This window comes from Schistocerca piceifrons, chromosome 11 (genome assembly GCF_021461385.2).
Source record: "Schistocerca piceifrons isolate TAMUIC-IGC-003096 chromosome 11, iqSchPice1.1, whole genome shotgun sequence".
NCBI lineage: Eukaryota > Metazoa > Arthropoda > Insecta > Orthoptera > Acrididae > Schistocerca > Schistocerca piceifrons.
In genome coordinates, this window is record NC_060148.1 from 49,935,341 (window position 1) to 49,956,671 (window position 21,331).

A 21,331-nucleotide genomic window follows, 5' to 3' on the forward strand; every position below is an offset into this window, starting at 1 on the left:
CCCCTACTTATACCTCCCGAGGAGATCATCCCGCGAACCATACGCGACTGGAACAGGAAAGGGAGGTAATGACAGTGGCACGTAAAGTGCCCTCCGCCACACACCGTTGGGTGGCTTGTGGAGTATAAATGTAGATGTAGATGTAGAACTAGAGAATACATGTCCCTCCCGTCGCCTCGTTGCTAGAGTGCTGCAACGCTCAGTGTTTGACCCGTCATGGGCTCGCCTGTTGACGGGAGGACCGAGCAGCTCGTGTCCAGCCCCACACCACACACCTCGCCTCGGCCACGTACTCGCCCCTTGTCTGATGTCCGGATTCCGGACACGCGGATAACCGAGCATGACCGAGCATGGCCGAGCATGACCGAGCATGACCGGTCACCGCTGACTTCTCACCTCGCCTCGCCCCGGCTCACTGCACTGCACTGTACTGTGCAAATCCAACGCCTCTGTCCCTCTCTCTCTCTCCCTCTCTCTCTCTCACAATGTGTTTATCTCTATCTCTCTCTCTAATACAAAAGTAACGTTTCCAAGAACGAGTACGTGGCATAGCTAAATTCATAAAGCAGTTGGAAAGTAAAATGATATTTCGATACAATCGCCGATAGGAGACGTAGCAATTTTATGTCTGGAAGTGGCACAGTCTTCTCACAAACGAAAGTCAAGGCTCGATCTTTAATCCTTTGTACCTCCTCTTAAAAAATACATATCTGTTATAGTTCAGTTCTTTTATCTTGGCGGTTCGCGCATGCCCGCCCAGACGCGGGAGATTGCTGCGTTGCCAGTTGTACGCGCCAAGAGAAGCAGCGCCGTAGTGTAGTACAGTTCGCAAACTTACGTTTAGGGGGGAGCGCGCAGTTTATGAAGTGAAGCCACCACGGCCGCCTTAACCCTCTCGCTGCTACAGAGACGTGCTCCCCGCATTCCGCGCTGTGCGCGATTTTGTCATCACTGCACTGCTCTCCTTTGCAGACACACGGTGTTTCGATTCCTTTGACACGCTTCATCATTCGATTTCACAAAAACTATTTGCCCCCAAAATTTGATTTTTACACATCTTCTTGACGGATATCTTCCCCCCATTACTTACTTAATTTTGTTTCCATGTTCAACGCAGTTATTGTGCAGCATTAGATGTAGTAAACCATTGCACGAAATTTTCAAGACTTTGCAGAGTTAAAAAAGTCAAAAGCGTATACTTTCCGTATGGTCGATTTCAGTTGCCACTAGAAATTTCAAAAAATTACATTCAAACGAATAAAATTCATGAAGTAAGACACTTCGATATTGTTTTTAAATAAAGAAAATGTTAAGCACCAAACAAGATTTGAACTTAGAATCTTTTGCTTATCATTCAAACACTTTAACCATTACGCTAATGCAGCTTGTCGTACAACACTTCTCCCAAAGGACTTTAAACTATCACGCAAAATACCGACAAATATTGTTGGTATGACTGTGAATTACTCACGTTTCGTCGAAGTACAACAGGAAATAAACAGATACCGCTATTCTTTATTGTGAAAAAGCGGTTAGTGAGAATGATACGAACACCTTTCCTTGCTATCGCCTGAATTAGGAGGCTTACTGCTTGTTTGCTTTAATTTATTAATAGAATATGAAGCAATTGGTATAAAGAATGCTTTTTCCAAACTTTCTTTCATAGAAAGTCTGCTATCATGACATTGCTTTTGTTCAGTTACTTTATTTATAACTGAACGTTTCTGAAACAAGACACTCGTCCGTGCTCTGCACTGCAGTCGAGCTCTGGCAACGTCGTTCTCTGTTCATTGGCTGGCTGTGTTTTGTGACGTCAGATGCGCAGAACGAACCTAAACCCGGCCGCCGTCGTAAATGACGCGCACTTTAGTACACATCAATTACGCTAGTCTATTATAAATCTATCGTTTATCATAATGAAACAGTGTTTTTAACTGCAGTAATTACTCACCTGACAGTCAGTGTCACTGACTCTGCAAATTTTTTACAGTTTGTGAAACCAAAAAAGAACTAACTGCATTGTCGGTTCTTTTTGCGCCTTCTTATTCATCTGTGGCCTCTTTAAATTGTCTCAGAAAATGCGCAATTTTTCGTGCAAGCTCATTATCATATCCTTGCAATCTGTAAGCGGAGTCCTTTTCCGTCAGCAAAGCAGCAACTTCGTTATAGTGAGTGTGTAAGGATTCCAGCATAGTGTGCAAGCTGTTCCAGCGTGTGTGGACCTCTTGTTTCGACGATGATTTCAAAGACGAGCAGAGGCCACTTTTCTTAATGAACCTTACAGTGCATTCCGCAGTATTTATTGTTGATGCGATGTTCGGGGCATGATTTAACAAGAAGTTATCTTCATCGAAATTATGGCTATGTGCTGTGTTTATACAACGAGCAGCAGTAGGAATCTTTTCGTGATTTTCCAAAGCCTTTATTACATTAGCAACCTGGTCGGAGACAAGAACAAAACTGTGCAACATGTGCGGAGAAATGTCCTAATCAGCCATCCTCTCTTCAATTTCTTTCATAATATTTACTCCCGTCGCCTTAACGTCAGGGAATATTGTTGTAAATAAAACATTGTTCACAGGAGACCAATCTGTGTTCATGTAATGTGTTGTAAGTGTCAAATAGTGCACCTGATTATGCGAATGAATCCACATATTAACTGTCCCAGCACTTGTTTTATTAATAACTTCCCCAATGACAGAAGGCATTATGCTGCTTCACATTGCATCAGCTTCTTCTTTGACATGTCTGCTTATAGTAAAGGGATGTGGGATGACATCTGTCACGTCAGCTTCTCCATAACGCGCACCTACATGCATTAATTCTTGGCCTAGTTCTCTGAAACCTTTACGGACAACAGCAATAAAAGGTCTCATATCTTTAGCACACATTGCAACACATTTTGCTGTAATACTATTTTTTATTACTGCCGGTATTCCTGAAGGAGCTGTATCTTTGTGAGGTTTCCTGCAACTGTGTTTCTTTAAATGAGGGGTTCCCGACTGGAAACACAATAATGTGGAGCACTTCATGCCCGATACGTACCCAGTAGACGCACTGTTTTCGTCTACAACCAAGAGAAATGTACTCCATACTTGGCTTTTTAGACCTTCCCGTTCCTTCAATGTGTAAACATTGGTTTCAATCTTAGGTCTTACTGCACTGGCTTCCTCGCGCTGCGTGATTACAGAGAGAGACACACCACAAATGAGAAGCCCGTACTGGCTGCAGTCTCACACGGATAATGGCACTATTGCAGTTACGTGCTACGTATTCGGTCACGGCTTCTGTGCTCGGTCACTACAACTAGTGCGGGCAGCCTATCCAGTTGGGGTGTGCTCGCCCCATCTCGTATTTCGTGCTCGCGTACTCGGTAATGCAGGACTCTACTCGTTACCTTTGTGGAGTAAGTATGGCGCGAAATTGCAAAAAGGCGGTCACTTCACAGCCCGCGCGAGCGCGCGAAGGTTAAGCAAAAGGGAGTTTTCTCAGTATATGAAGGTTTATAGTGCGTTTAAAATTAGTTGCGACTTTTGACGTTTGGCTGAGAGGAGGGGGACGTGACGCCGTTGCCCAGGTAACATCAATGGCGAGCCGGCTTTCCCTACCACGCCGCCGGCGGTTCTGCTGGTAAAGCGCCGCTGTTGCCACACCATGAGTAAACAGTACCACGTTCTGTCACGCATTGGAAGCATCGATGTTCGTCAGCTGTACTGGCATTAAGGGGCTCCGGAACGCCCTATACTTGCAATGTTAAAATAACGCTTATAAATTACATCTTCCCTCACAAAGTATTTGAGGTAGGAAGTTGAACTTTTTACAGATTATTTATTGGAATATGGGCTACAACTTAATACAGGGATTTTACAAAATTGTAGTTCAGTTATTAAAGATGATTTTTTTTTCAATTGTAATGAAAATTCACAACATTTTTTTGCAATTTTTTATTTATATAATCAAAAATATACAGTTTTTTGGAAAAAGGCTGTGTTAAATTATGCAGAAGGTACTGTGTAACATTTACTGAAAGTTTGAAACAAATATGTTTGGAAGATCCTTAGAAGACATGTAATTAGTATGAGAAAATAAAAGTTTTGGGAATCGAGCGACAAAGATTGGATTAACTTTTTAGTGCATTCCAGGTCCATAGGATGGATTATCTTCATCCTCTGCAAACTCCTCCTACAGCTTCCTCTTGTTCCTCCTCCTGTTTACTCTTGCTTGTATTTCTAGACTCTTTACAGCCCTGTCTGCAGCCCGAAGGAGTTCCTTCTCTAAAGCAAGCATCGCTCGTACCATGTTAGAACCTATCGTCTTTATTGTTTACAGTAATAACACATACCTTTGGATTTGCAACATTTCTCCTTTTCTTAAAAGCCTTCAGAGGATTTCTAATAACTTTACTTTTACTCATTATTATACTTCAACAACACAGAGACTCAAGAAACAGAATTAGTTACGAATATTTTCGAAATAACGACAGAGTAAATAAACACGAAACAATCGACAATCACACCAGCGATATGTATTGAACCATCACAGGTTAGCCACAACACATACTTTATCTCACATCACTAAAATGTACCTGATGAACACGGACGTTAATAACAACACCATTTGACAGCAGTTTAACAGCGCCACAGTGGGTCACGCCCATGTAGAACACATTTCAAAAAAAATTTAAAAATAGTTGTAGTCTTCGGAATTGAATAAATTACATATCTATTAAAAGGTAATAGTCTGCAGATTCAGAAAACGCAAAAAAGTAAAAATTGAACTTTTCATGATTTTGAGCCTTTCCGGAGCCCCTTAAAGCGTTCCGTAGTCATCAGATATTGTGAACTAGTGTTTTGTGTTGTAGTAATGGAGGGAACGCCAAACCACTCTGTTGTGATGCATAAATGCAAAAATGCAAAAATGCGGTCGACGAATGCGGATATCTTCCAAAGAAATGCTCCAAGAGATAAAGTCGAATCCAGCATGTATAGGGTCAAGTTTATGGAACATGTACTGCTGACAAGCGAGAACTTTACGTTACCAGATCGACGAACAGGCTAACGGTAAAGGGCATAGTTTAATCACGGTTCCTCTTTATTGCGATCCTTTAAATCCGACTGAGAATGTATGGGCCTAGGTGAAAAGTAGTGTGACAAAAGACAGCAGGAAGTTTACCTTCAGTAAGGTACGAATGCTGACAAAAGAAGACACTGAAAATTTTACACGGCAGTGTGGTGTCACCGCCAGACACCACACTTGCTAGGTGGTAGCCTTTAAATCGGCCGCGGTCCGTTAGTATACGTCGGACCCGCGTGTCGCCACTTTCGGTGATTGCAGACCGAGCGCGGCCACACGGCAGGTCTAGAGAGACTTCCTAGCACTCGCCCCAGTTGTACAGCCGACTTTGCTAGTGATGGTTCACTGACAAATTACGCTCTCATTTGCCGAGACGATAGTTAGCATAGCCTTCAGATACGTCATTTGCTACGACCTAGCAAGGCGCCATTACCGGTTACTATTGATGCTGTAAAACATGCACCGTCAAGAGCGATGTTCACCATTTATGGATTAAAGTTAAGTATTCCACCAGTTACATCAGTTTTTTCTACAGTCTAATTTCCTTGTCCTGTTCCAGACCTCACGCCAGCCTGCGTGAGCTAAAACGCGTGCCTTTCGGCTTCCTCTCAAAACCGGGTTGGCTCTCTTGCCAATCCACAACTCGGCAGGACTGATTTTGAGTTGTCAGCCATACCAAGAAGACAGTTGAGGAGACACTAATACACGAAGCACTGTAACGAGTTTTGACCTTCTGCTGCTGCCACGTTAAAATCTGCTTCTTTTGTCGAAACACGTTAGAGCTTAGAAAAATTCGTCTGTCTAACATTCTAATGCCGTTGAAATTGCGACGGAAGCCTGAAATAGGGTGTTATTGAAAAAAATGCTTCAAATGGCTCTGAGCACTATGGGACTTAACTGCTCTGGTCATCAGTCCCCTGGAACTTAACCTAAGGACATCAAACACATCCATGCCCGAAGCAGGATTCGAACCTGCGACCGAACAGAAGCGCGGGTCCAGACAGTAGCGCCTAGAACCGCTCGGCCACTACGGACGGCTGTGTTATTTAACCAACAACTGAGTGCGATTCAGGTCAATAGTTTATGAAATGGCCCATTCTCAATATAAAAATAAACGTGTAAACCGGCCGCTGGTGTCCGAGCGGTTCTAGGCGCTACAGTCTGAAACCGCGCGACCGCTACGGCCGCAGGTTCGAATCCTGCCTCGGGCATGGATGTCTGTGATGTCCTTAGGTTTAAGTAGTTCTAAGTTCTAGGGGACTGATGACCTTAGATCTTAAGTCCCACAGTGCTCAGAGCCATTTGAACCATTTAAATGTGTAAGTTCTTCACTTATATTGTTACAAAACCCACAGCGGTTCTCGTTTCACCAGCTATCGATTAACCTTAATAACTACATCATTTGATTGAAAAACTCTATAGTTGCTTGAATATCCCATTAGATATGGAAGTTTCGAGTATTAATCATATGGCATAACTTTCTCGTGTTTGCACGCTATCGTTTGCCAAAATCTACTTTCTTTATCTTAAACCGTTTATGAAACAGGAGGAATTTAAGAATATTCCATTCTAGTATTTTTCACTGACGCACGATTTGGTGACGGAGTCTTTTACATACGTTCCATTTTCTCGAGACTGGAAACAGACAGTGATGTCGTTCCAAGTTTAAGGAATGATTCGATATCTTATCTTCATTTAACGTGGAGCAGTATGTAACCTAACACGCACCAAACACAAATCCATGGCGACACCTATTCTTCACTGCCAGCTAAGAATTTTGTAGCAGTAGTTACCTGCTATGATAAATAATTTAGACAAGAAGAGAATAGAAGTGTTCGAAATGTGGTGCTACAGAAGAATGTTGAAAATTAGATGGGTAGATCACATAAGTAAGGAGGAGGTATTGAATAGAATTGGGGAGAAGAGGAGTTTGTGGTACAACTTGACTAGAAGAAGGGATCGGTTGGTAGGACATGTTCTGAGACATCCAGCGATCACCAATTTAGTATTGGAGGGCAGTGTGGATGGTAAAAATCGTAGAGGGAGACCAAGAGATGAATACACTAAGCAGATTCAGAAGGATGTGGGCTGCAGTAGGTACTGGGAGATGAAGAAGCTTGCACGGGATAGAGTAGCATGGAGAGCTGCATCAAACCAATCTCAGGACTGAAGACCACAACAACAACAACAGTTACCTGCTAATGAAATCTCACAATAACTGTGGCCATTAGGGAAATGATAGGCATTTCATCATGAAGCTGACTCATTAAACTTTAAGATGTGCAAGAATGAGAGTTCATTACCGACTGGTTTCTCCAAAAAGCGTTTGAGGAAAACAGCAGCCCGCAGTCAAGAGAGTTGCGGACGCACCCAGCACACTCTGGCAACTACGCAACCCTCCACTCGCTCCGTACCGAACCGTCAAAAGTAGGAACATACACTACTGGCCATTAAAACTGCTACACCACGAAGATGACGTGCTGTAGACGAGAAATTTAACCGACAAGTTGAAGCATTCACACAAGGTTGGACCCGGTGGCGACACCTACAACGTGCTGACATGATGAAAGTTTCCAACCGATTCCTCATAGACAAACAGCAGTTGACCGGAGTTGCCTGGTGAAACGTTGTTGTGATCCCTCGTGTAAGGAGGAGAAATGCGTAACATCACGTTTCCGACTTTGATAAAGTTCGGATTGTAGCCTATCACAATTGCGGTATATTATATCGCAACATTGCTGCTCGCGTCGGTCGAGATCCAATGACTGTTAGCAGAATATGGAATCGGTGGGTTCCGGAGGGTAATACGGAACGCCGTGCTGGATCCCAACAGCTGCATGGGGGCTTAATTAAATAAAAAGCAAATATTTTTGATAGCTGTAAGTCCGATTACGCAAGTCTCGTAAACGGCTGGCCCTGACTAGTATTATTACGCAATCTGACTGCATAGAATAACAACAAAGAATGAAAGAACATTTTCGTTAACACAGTTCATTAATTAAGTCCCCAGCAACTATAAAATCTACGAAGCCAACAAAGCACAAGTGTAGCTGTTCTGTATGTGGTAGTATGACTCAACGCACATCTGGCACGGTTCTTCTTCAACAAGACAAGAATTTTTAAATACCAATTATACTGACGTGATAAAAAAAATTTGAAATACTATAATTGCGCAAGAAAACCAAAATTATACTCTAATACAAGAACACAAGCCAGATGCTTTGTTGACTGAACCTGTAATGATGCATTATTTGAGACACACAAATAATAAAAGAACATAGTGTTTTTTACCTTCATATAAATTGACGAAATGCACTCTGATCATTACAATATCTTCATTAGAATAACATCTGCTATCTCTCCCATCAAACAACTGCATAAAACATGGAACAAACACTCCCTACTACCACATCTCCACTCCGACTTCACGACAAGCAGTGTCCACCACAACTTCTCGGCAAGCACTGCCTGCCGCTACTTCTCAAGAATCACTGCCAGTGGAGGCGGCGGAACAATACTCTCTGGCGCGATCTCTGGCGCTGTGGCTCAGTGTAGCCACCTTTCATATGCCCTTCCTCCACGGGCTAGAATTTGATGGTATTTTTGCCAGCATTGGTGGTGAAAATACCACCAAATTCGTAAAAAAAAAATACAGACAAAATTAAAAGATAATATTAATACGTAAATATCATATAACTAGATAAAATTTTGGCTTTGCACTGACCTTTCAATAGCCTAATATATAAAATACAGTAAGGAATACAAATTCTTTCATACATATGACTTTACATAATAGTTTACACAAATATCATGTGGTTAAACAATTCAATCGATAGTGTCAGCAATGACGAATATGTGCAGGTAAGAGTCTCATAACTTTTCACAAACAGTAATACACAAAAGATCAGTTTACACAAATATTCACATAAAATGCTTTCACAACAAGTAGTTGACAGTTCCAGCAGTAGCACCCAGCAATGTTGAATAGGTGCTACAGCAACAAGTGACATCATCTCAGTAGAAGCAGTCCTTCAGTGGCACCCAGCAATGTCGAGTAGGTGCAGACACCATCAGGTGACATCATTTCAGTAGAAGCAGTCCATCAGTGGCACCCAGCATTGTGGAGTAGGTGCAGACAGCATCAGGTGACATCATTTCAGTAGAAGCAGTCCATAATACTCACTATCACTAATCACACTGTTCATCAGAGTTTATAAGCAGAAAGTAAACATGTCCTATTGGCACCAATCATGTAGAAAAAGTACAAGTAACAGTCCATAATATTCACTATCACTGATCAGACAGTTCAGGCATGAACAATAGTTTGAATACACATACAAATGCTTTTACACTAAACATACAAATCATAACAAACACACAAATGATGTCAGATAATTGTCATATTAACTATTGCAAATACACAAACATCAGTAAACCTATAATATTTATGGGTGTCAGTGCAAGCCACTACAAACAAATAAAATAATATTTAGGAAATAGGTGGGTAGGATTAGGAAAGGAAAACACACAAAACACACTCACTCATCTTTCATCCACATTGAGTACTACTGTGTAATTGAATAGTGTTAACTGTGTAACTGCAATTCTGTCAAAATTTGATGTTCATCATGTGTATCAAGCAGTAGTGGCAGCAATGTATAACAGTCAATAATAGTTAAGTCAACGTCATAGTCATCATGTCAAGACCAATGTTTGCCAAGCCAAATAAAAATGTACGGTTGCTGAACAACTGTCAGTGAGCCAAGATATGCAATTACTTCCTCTCTCCAAAAAAAAATTACATACTGCTTAGTAATTTAACAAAGTGTGTGTAGACAATCTTCCTTCCACTTTAGTGTTCTAGTCTGCTATCTTTATCCTCCTTGTTCCATATAGACCAACAAAAAAAATATGCACCTCACTTACTTTACCTCTTATCCACCAAAACTCCAATAATCATTAGCATCACATAATCTCAATAATACTCAATAATACCTCTTCAGTACGTCGATACATATAAACCTTATTACCAATATCATTTCACTTCCATAACAACTCTTTCCTCTAGTCTGTCTCCTCGAACAAGTACAGATAAAATCCTAATGCAAACCTCATCATCCCATACAATCCGAAGACACAATGTCAACACACAACCTCTGTGTAATCCATATGACCAAAATCTTCTACTCATTATGAATTATAAACAAAAGAAATGCATACATGACCTCTAACAGGCTTAGTTCGAATAACTCTCAGTAATTAAGTACGATTACGGAGTGTGAATGATCCTAATATTTCACAGTGTGTACACCACTTCAAGAATTATGGCAAACGGAAGCAAACATGTGGAGTATTTCTTGTGTCAAGTGTCACTTCCTATTTCAATTGCTCACGAAAAATGCAGTGTAATAACTGTCAATGGTCTAAACCTAGTTTTGGTATGTCATGTCGTTAGCTTCCTTCCTATTAGCATAAATTTATACAGCTTCCATAAAACCTCCAGCTCATGTGACTTCTATGAAGTTTCTTGTACTAATGTCATTCGTCGAATTATAGCTGTTCATTTTCTTATCCTCAAAATATAAGGCACTGAGCGTAAGCAAAACAAGCAACTGCGAGTAAATATACCAGTAGTGAACAGAATGTCAACAAGTGGATGCAGCACAATTCTTACAACGAGGCTCTGCCAAGCAAACAATCTGTAACTAATACCATAGTGTAACCTAAACTCTATGTTCGTACACTGTACATCAGCATTGCTATATACCAAATTAAAGAGTAGTTGTGACGACAAACAGAAATGTATAAATATGCAATCCATACGCATAGCAGTAAACATATATCTTAAGTAATAAACAGGTGATTAGCATCATATCAGCATAAGCAAATAAATGTTCATATGTAATCTTAACAAATAAACATGAAGGCGCAAGCAGATAAATCACAAAGTATAACTTACATACCTAACCACATCAGCACAATTAATCAGGTGACAATTATAATTTAAATAAATAAGCACAGCAGGCACATAATAAAAAAATATGACATCAGTGAAAAAGCAGTGCAGCCAAGCGATGCAAAATATATACAAATAACAACCCAGTTCATTAATAATCATTGTCAAAATCAGTTAACGTACGCAAGCACGTCGCTTCACAAGTAAATTCATAGAACATGAAATTAGCACAAAGTATGAATCACGTAATCGCGAGCAGCAAATTACGTCTAAAGTACGTACCTAGGTGGAAATATGTTACCTGAAAATTGAACTCAATTAATAGTTACCTTTTTTATTTATTAGTTTCTTCTTCGAAATTACATTCTTCCTGAAATTTTCTCGATATCAAGTCCTCTTAACGTCGGACACATACAGAATTTACCTGAAGTTCTTAAATATTTTATAGAACCGTATCCTGAAAAATACTGAATGTTAATAACATAATTCATCAAGTCACTATAGCTTTATACTGAATTTAATCGGAGAAATTAAACTGTGTATTTGTTTACGGCTGTCAGTGCATTCACACCGAGCGCTCGATCAGCTGTAGGCGCGTGACGTAGAAAGCAATTGTTTGCGGTCAACGACTGCCTTGTGCGGCGCGCAGACTTCACTGTTGCTTTGAGTATATGCCGCCGCCAAAACACAGCGCGGTACCCTTGTATTCTCTGCGTGTTTACGTGTAGCTGTCAGTTTCTCTAAAGTGCATCATTCCACAAAAATTTTAATGTTAGATATGTGATGTATTCCCTTAGAGCGCCGAGATTTAAGAGTTTCTACTTCGACAGTGTTATCATGAATAATTTTGCGAATTCTATATGGACCGTTATAAAGCAGAAAAAATTTGCGACACAAGCCCTTTCCTTTGTGAGACAAACGGTGAGACTTAATTAACGCTTTTTGACCAACTGACAAAATTTTTAAACGACCAGGACGCTTAGCTGATTTCTCTCTTCTAGCAGCCGCAGATGCAATATTTTGCAAAGCCAGGTTCACAACTTCAGAATGCCGCAGTTTCCGTGAAGGCGGAAAAGGAACGATTTCAGATATGCGATTTGTCGGTGCTTTGTTTTTTAATATCAGTATAGGCGGTAAAGAAGTTGAGTCATTAGGGAGTTCATTCAGAATGTTTTGAAAAATATGAAGATACTGATCCCACGTTCTGTGATTCTGATGACAATAAAGACGACACAATTTATTGATTTCCTTCATCCATCTCTCTGAAGCGTTAGATTGAGGGTGAAAAAGTGAAATGAAAATTGGTTTAATTTTACGACGCCGTAGAGTATGAAGCCAAATTTTAGAACGAAACTGTGATCCATTATCTGATATAACCTTATCAACATGACCCACTTCTTTAAGAAAATGTTTGATGAAAGCGTTAGATACTGAACGAGCTGTTGCTTTGCGTAACGGTGTAAAACACACATATTTTGATGTCAACTCCACTGCTACGAAAATGTACGCAAAACCATTAGTAGAATTAACCATTGGACCGAACAAATCAACTGCAGCCATGTCCTTTAATTTCGCTGGAATGATAGGAAACAACGGTGCTCTGTGAGAAATTGTTGGCGGCTTAGCCTTTTGACATAATTTGCATTTGGCCAGAACAGATCGAATACGTTTTTCCATATTATTGAAGTAACAATTTTCCCGTAATTTATGAAAACATTTTCTGGGACTAAAGTGTGCATAACTGAAATGCGTATACCAAATCAGCTTATTAACCCACTCATCAGGAATACAAACTAACCAAACAGAGTTGTCGACCGATTTTCGTTTGAAAAGAATGTCATTGCGAACTAAATAATGCTGTCTAATCGCTACGCTTTCCTTTCTCCTCCACTTCTCCTTAATGTCCTTCCAGATTGGATCCTTATTTTGCTCCTTAGCGATGTCCTGGAGCGAAGACGAAATAAAGTTCTCAAACGCAATACCTTGAATATACATCAAACAATAATTTCTTTCTATGCAGTCCTCTTCAGCACTTTGTTTCAAACCCATAGGTGCACGTGATAAAGCATCGGCAACAATATTTGAAGAACCCTGTATGTAAACAATACTAAAGTCAAATTCCTGTAAGTACAATGCCCATCGTGACAATCTGCCATGAGTTAATTTTGTCGACATAAGAAACTCAAGAGCTCGATGATCGGTGTAAACCTTAGTATGTCTGCCAAACAAAAATGTGCGAAATTTTGTAAAAGCCCAAACAACAGCCAAAGCTTCAAGTTCCGTAATCGAATAATTCTTTTCTGATTTAGAGAGAACACGACTTCCAAATGCAATAGTTTTCTGGACTACAACGCCGTTTTCTTCTATCTCTTGAAATAAATGTGCACCTAGTCCTTTGTATGATGAGTCCGTCGCCAAACAAATATATTTGGATAAATCCGGATGTGAAAGAAGTGGAGCAGCAACTAAAGCATCACGAAGTTGTTCAAATTCTGACTGAGCTTCCTCATCCCAATACCAATTAGAATTCTTTCCAGATAGTTCACATAAACGAGGTGTGGCCAAATCGTCCAATCTAACAAAGCGTCTAAGAAAATTACAGACACCAAGGAAACTACGAACATCACGTTTTGTGGTAGGAACAGCATAATTACGAATAGCGTCTAATTTTTCTGGATCAGGAAGAATACCTTCTGTAGAAATAATATGACCGAGAAATTTCACCTGAGAACGACCAAATTCAGATTTTTCCAAGTTCACTGTAATGCCAACTCTTGCAAAGATACATAATAATGAATCCAAAATATTGTTGTGCTCACTCCAAGAATGTTTAGCAATAAGAATATCGTCAACATATGAAGTAATATTGTCACGAAGATAAACAGGTAAAATTTCATTTAAGCTACGAATAAAGGCTGCTGAAGATACAGTAAGTCCAAACGGTAATTTCCGAAACTGGTAACAGTTACCAAAGGCTAAAAAGGCAGTGTATTTTCTACAATCAGGGTGGAGTTCTATTTGCCAAAAACTTGCGCGCATATCAATCGTGGATAAAACTTTAATTCCATGGAAATGTTGAAGAAGTTCATCTAAATTTTGTGACGGTCAGTTTCAGGAATAATGATATTATTTATCTGTCTGGAATCCAGAACCAAACGAATTGACCCATCCTTTTTAAGAACAACGTGTAATGGGCTAGTATAAGGACTGACTGCAGGCTCAATAATGCCCTGATCTAAAATGTACTGAAGTTCATTCTTAACCTTGTCTCTGTAAGCCAAAGGAATAGCGTACGTTTTCCCGCGAAATGGTGTGTGATCTTTTACTTTAAATAAATATTGTAAGCCTTGTATAGTTCCCGTGTGATGACTAAACACTGTAGCATGTGAAGTCAAAATGTGGTGCAGCTCTTCTCTTGTAACGTCATCTGGCACTTCAGCTTTCTTAACCTTCTCATTAATTAATTCTTCGCAATTCGTTATATCATCCATCGCGTCTCTGTATCTATTGTCATTGTCATGAATAAACACACTGTCGTCATAATGCTCAACGAAAACATCAGAAGTAAAAAACCTTAAACATTTTGTATCTGATTCAGATCTTGCTAAACACATGAAAAATTTCAAACATTTCGGTATTCCGGCAACAGTCAAATTCACACTTCCTTCTTTAAAGTTCAAAATTGCCTTATGTGCGTTAAGAAACTCCATACCTAATATAATTTGTGTACTGAGTAATGGAACAATAATAAAATTAGCAGAAAATTCGTATCCTTGACAATTGAAATTTAGGTTGGTCTGTTGTTTAACTTCTACACCTTTTCCAGAAATCGCTCCTCGAATTGTAGTTTTAGAAATAGGTAACACAGGACAGGCAATAGTCCTTTCACATATACGAAAATCTGATTCACTAATGACGTTCAATGGGCTCGCAGACTCTAAAACTGCAGTGAACTTATTCTTACCCACACATACTTCAATAACAGGATGTAAAAATGCGTCTACATTATTTTCCTTTTCGTCTAACAAAATGTCTCTCATGTCTTCCAGGCGTACGTAGTGTAAAGCCGTAGTGTCATTACTTTCTGAACCGTCTATATTGCTGCCAGAAGCCGAAGCTGCTAGTCATTGTCGATTGTTTGCGTCACGTCTTTGACTATTCGCGTCATTTCGCGGATCCATTTCTACGATTTGCACTTGTCTCTCTGAAGTTCTGTCACGTGGAGGATGCCAATTAGGTCCCTCCTGTCTGTTGGATACAAATTCTTGGTTGTGTCTGTTATTAAAATTTCTGTTTTCCTGTCTGTCTGCATAACTACTTCTTGTGTAATTTCGACTGTCACTTCTGAAATTATTGTTGTATCTACTACCCTGATTATTTCTGTAGTAAGAATTTCTATTACTGTTTGAATAATTTCTGTCCTGATGATACCGATTACTGTTTCCATATGATTGATCATCCCGGTACGTATTACCGCTATTATAATTGTCTGTGTAATTTCTGTTAGAACGTCTGTTATTGTCATAGGGCTGGTATCTATTGTCCTGTCTGTTACGTCTGTCATTCTCAACATTACCCATATAACGCCCGTTCCGATCATCTACATCTACATCTACATCTATACTCCGCGAGCCACCTTACGGTGTGTGGCGGAGGGTACTTATTGTACCACTATCTGATCCCTCCTTCCCTGTTCCATTCACGAATTGTGCGTGGGAAAAACGACTGCTTGTAAGTCTCCGTATTTGCTCTAATTTCTCGGATCTTTTCGTTGTGATCATTACGCGAGATATATGTGGGCGGTAGTAATATGTTGCCCATCTCTTCCCGGAATGTGCTCTCTCGTAATTTCGATAATAAACCTCTCCGTATTGCGTAACGCCTTTCTTGAAGTGTCCGCCACTGGAGCTTGTTCAGCATCTCCGTAACGCTCTCGCGCTGACTAAATGTCCCCATGACGAATCGCGCTGCTTTTCGCTGGATCATGTCTATCTCTTCTATTAATCCAACCTGGTAAGGGCCCCATACTGATGAGCAATACTCAAGAATCGGACGAACAAGCGTTTTGTAAGCTACTTCTTTCGTCGATGAGTCACATTTTCTTAGAATTCTTCCTATGAATCTCAACCTGGCGCCTGCTTTTCCCACTATTTGTTTTATGTGATCATTCCACTTCAGATCGCTCCGGATAGTAACTCCTAAGTATTTTACGGTCGTTACCGCTTCCAATGATTTACCACCTATGGCATAATCGTACTGGAATGGATTTCTGCCCCTATGTATGCGCATTATATTACATTTATCTACGTTTAGGGAAAGCTGCCAGCTGTCGCACCATGCATTAATCCTCTGCAGGTCTTCCTGGAGTACGTACGAGTCTTCTGATGTTGCTACTTTCTTGTAGACAACTGTGTCATCTGCAAATAGCCTCACGGAGCTACCGATGTTGTCAACTAAGTCATTTATGTATATTGTAAACAATAAAGGTCCTATCACGCTTCCTTGCGGTACTCCCGAAATTACCTCTACATCTGCAGATTTTGAACCGTTAAGAATGACATGTTGTGTTCTTTCTTCTAGGAAATCCTGAATCCAATCACAAACCTGGTCCGATATTCCGTAGGCTCGTATTTTTTTCACTAAACGTAAGTGCGGAACCGTATCAAATGCCTTCCTGAAGTCCAGGAATACGGCATCAATCTGCTCGCCAGTGTCTACGGCACTGTGAATTTCTTGGGCAAATAGGGCGAGCTGAGTTTCACATGATCTCTGTTTGCGGAATCCATGTTGGTTATGATGAAGGAGATTTGTATTATGTAAGAACGTCATAATACGAGAACACAAAACATGTTCCATTATTCTACAACAGATTGACGTAAGCGAAATAGGCCTATAATTATTCGCATCTGATTTATGACCCTTCTTGAAAATGGGAACGACCTGCGCTTTCTTCCAGTCGCTAGGTACTTTACGTTCTTCCAGCGATCTACGATAAATTGCTGATAGAAAGGGGGCAAGTTCTTTAGCATAATCACTGTAGAATGTTAAGGGTATCTCGTCTGGTCCGGATGCTTTTCCGCTACTAAGTGATAGCAGTTGTTTTTCAATTCCGATATCGTTTATTTCAATATTTTCCATTTTGGCGTCCGTGCGACGGCTGAAGTCAGGGACCGTGTTACGATTTTCCGCAGTGAAACAGTTTCGGAACACTGAATTCAGTATTTCTGCCTTTCTTCGGTCGTCCTCTGTTTCGGTGCCATCGTGGTCAACGAGTGACTGAATAGGGGATTTAGATCCGCTTACCGATTTTACATATGACCAAAACTTTTTAGGGTTCTTGTTTAGATTGTTTGCCAATGTTTTATGTTCGAATTCGTTGAATGCTTCTCTCATTGCTCTCTTTACGCTCTTTTTCGCTTCGTTCAGCTTTTCCTTATCAGCTATGATTCGACTACTCTTAAACCTATGATGAAGCTTTGTTTGTTTCTCTGAAAATCTACTGTAATTACTGTTACTGAAAAAATTACAGGAAGTCCCATCGTCGTTGTCATACTCAAGTTCTTGCAACAAAGTCTTAAAAGTCTCAATGTCGTCTTTACATCTTCCGGCTAAAGCAATTTGTCTTATGGATTGTGGCAGCTTAGTTAAACAAATGCGAATTAATTCAGTCGGGCTGTAAGGGTTGGAAAGGAACTGATTCTTTCGAATCATGTCTTCAAAATATTCTGCCGGCGTGCGGAACTCAGACTGTTTAAAATTACGCTGCATAATAAGACTATGTTTGACTCTGTCTTGCGTGTTTTCGGACCAATATGCCGATAGAAATGCATGATAAAAATCATTCAGATTATTACAATCTCTAATGAGTGCGCGCATCCGCGTCGCCGGTTCGTTTTCTAAATACCCACACATAAATTCCAGTTTGTGACTTTGTGGCCAATTTGGTGGAAGTGCGTACATAAATTGATCTAACCATGCACATGGATGTATGTCATTCTTAGAATTGCGGAAGATCTTAAATTTCCGAACAGTCAAAAAGTGTTTATAGTCAAAGTTCTCGCCTCGTGGCGACAAAGACCTACCGCGTCTGTCCCAGTCCGAATGTCGATTATTGTCAAGTTCGCGCGCCTGGCGCTCTCTTGTTGCTTCTCGTAAATGAAACAAATTATTTTCCTCAAACCCTTCTGCTATCTGTGATTCTAAATTTCTTCTGCTGTCTTTTCCTGCGATTTCGCCTTCAATTTGTTTGACTTGCTTTCGTAATGCCTCAACTTCCCTTTTAATGCGTTCATTAAATTTTCCCTGATTTTCAACATGTTTATTATGTTCTGGTACTCTTCGGTTTCTGCGAATGGTAATGGAGCTGTATCATCCGAATCTCTGTCCCTACTTAAACTAAGATTTGTCAGTTTATCTGAAATCTCCTCAACTCTTTCCGATAAATCACCTATCTGTTCTTTCTGTTTATTTACGTCTTCCGTAAGTGTCGCGACTCGGGTTTCGGTATTGTCACATTTAATAGTTAACTGTTCATACTGTTGCGTTAAGTTATTTATCCTGTCATTTGGTACGGATTCCTCGATTCTATCAAATATTTCTTCCTTATCTTTTGCACGTTGTAAATTTAACTCTGAAAATTTCTGTACTATCACGCGATCTCTTTCTTCCTGTTCTCTATCCTGTTCCCTTTGTCTAATCTCCACTGCAACTAATCTATTATTGTGAGCATTCAAAATCGGTTGTACTTCTTCTCTGATTTCTTTCTTTAATTCATCTTTCATGTTTTTGAAACATGTCTCTATTCGTGAGTCTAACCGTGTTTCCATTGTTTCCATCTCTGTTTTAATTGTTCCTATTTGTGATCCCACTGTTTTTAATTCAGATCCCAACTGTGATCCCAGTGAGTCTAACTGTGTTCCCATTGTTCCCATATCAGTTTTAATAGTTCCTATTTGTGTTCCCATATCTGTTTTTAATTCAGATCTCAAAGTTCCCATCTCGGTTTTAATTGTTCCTATTTGTGATCCCAGATTTAATATTGCTCCCATCAACTGCTCCATATTAAATGGTTCAAAATTCTTTTCACCCCGAACATTTCCCGCAAAACCAGTTTCCTTCGTCATAGCTGTAAAGCTATCTGTGTTCGATACTATTTCAGAATCTTCTATCGTTAATCTCGTATTCTGTGAATTTTCTGATTGCGAAAAATTTTGAAACGGTTCCGGACTATTTTCCCGACTTATTACATTGTTTTCAACTTCATTATTCATCATACTGTTGTCCTGTGTTGGCGAGTTCGCCATGTCAACAATTTCGTCATTCTGACTATCCATCATTTTTGCCTTTTTCATCGATCGCGTAATCATTTACAAAATATTCAAAACTCGTCACTATATGAAAATTACACACAATGCCTCCTTATGTCCAACAATATCATTCACACGAAATGCTTCCCTCAAGCACGATTAACGAACAATAGAATAATGACAAACACCAAATCTACACATGCAATATAGACTACAATTACTAAACTACAACAGTACTACTGTCTACTATTTTTACAATCAGAAGATTCCAAGGGACGATCCTGGCAGGGTCGCCACGTGCATGGGGGCTTAATTAAATAAAAAGCAAATATTTTTTATAGCTGTAAGTCCGATTACGCAAGTCTCGTAAACGGCTGGCCCTGACTAGTATTATTACGCAATCTGACTGCATAGAATAACAACAAAGAATGAAAGAACATTTTCGTTAACACAGTTAATTAATTAAGTCCCCAGCAACTATAAAATCTACGAAGCCAACAAAGCACAAGTGTAGCTGTTCTGTATGTGGTAGTATGACTCAACGCACATCTGGCACAGTTCTTCTTCAACAAGACAAGAATTTTTAAATACCAATTATACTGACGTGATAAAAAAATTTTTAAATACTATAATTGCGCAAGAAAACCAAAATTATACTCTAATACAAGAACACAAGCCAGATGCTTTGTTGACTGAACCTGTAATGATGCATTATTTGAGACACACAAATAATAAAAGAACATAGTGTTTTTTACCTTCATTATATTGACGAAATGCACTCTGTGTCCACCACAACTTCTCGGCAAGCACTGCCTGCCGCTACTTCTCAAGAATCACTGCCAGTGGAGGCGGCGGAACAATACTCTCTGGCGCGATCTCTGGCGCTGTGGCTCAGTGTAGCCACCTTTCACAGCCTCGTATCACTAGCAGTCGAGATGACACGCATCTTATCCGCATGGCTGTAACGGATCGTGCAGCCACATCTCGATCGCTGAGTCAACAGATGGGGACGACTGCAAGACAACCATCTGCACGAACAGGTCGACGGCGTTTGCAGCAGCATGGAGTATCAGCTCGGAGACCGTGATTGCGGTTACCCTTGACGCTGCATCACAGACAGGAGCGCCTGCGATGGCGTACTCGATGACGAACCTGGGAGCACGAATGGTAAAACGTCATTTTTTTGGATGAGTCCAGGTTCTGTTTACCGCATCATGATGGTCGCATCCGTGTTTGGCGACATCGCGGTGAACTCACATTGGAAGCGTGTATTCGTCATCGCCATACTGGCGTATCACCCGGCGTGATGGTATGGGGTGCCATTGGTTATGTCTCGGTCACCTCTTGTTCGCACTGACGGCACTTTGAACAGTGGACGTTACATTTCAGAAGTGTTACGACCCGTGGCTCTACCCTTCATTCGATTCCTGCGAAACCCTATATTTCAGCAGGATAATGCACGACCGCATGTTGCAGGTCCAGTACGGGCCTTTCTGGATACAGAAAATGTTCGACTGCTGCCCTGGCCAGCACATTCTCCAGATCTCTCACCAATTGAAAACGTCTGGTCAATGGTGGCCGAGCAACTGGGTCGTCACAATACACTAGTCACTACTCTCGATGAACTGTGGTATGGTGTTGAAGCTGCGTGGGCAGCTGTACCTGTACACGCCATTCGAGCTCTGTTTGACTCAATGCCCAAGCGTATCGTGGCCGCTATTACGGCCAGAGGCGGTTGTTCTTGGGTACTGATTTCTCAGGATCGATGCAGCCAAATTGCGTGAAAATGTAATCACATGTCAGTTCTAGTACAATTGTCCAATGAATACCCGTTTATCATCTGCATTTCGTCTTGGTGTAGCAATTTTAATGGTCAGCAGTGTATTTTAAACGTACTACAGGACGTGATATTTGTTGTACAACGAAATTAAATGATCGTGTGACGTTGTTGGCCGGGAGGCGCCATCCCGAGGAGTTCGACCGCCGGATGCAGGTG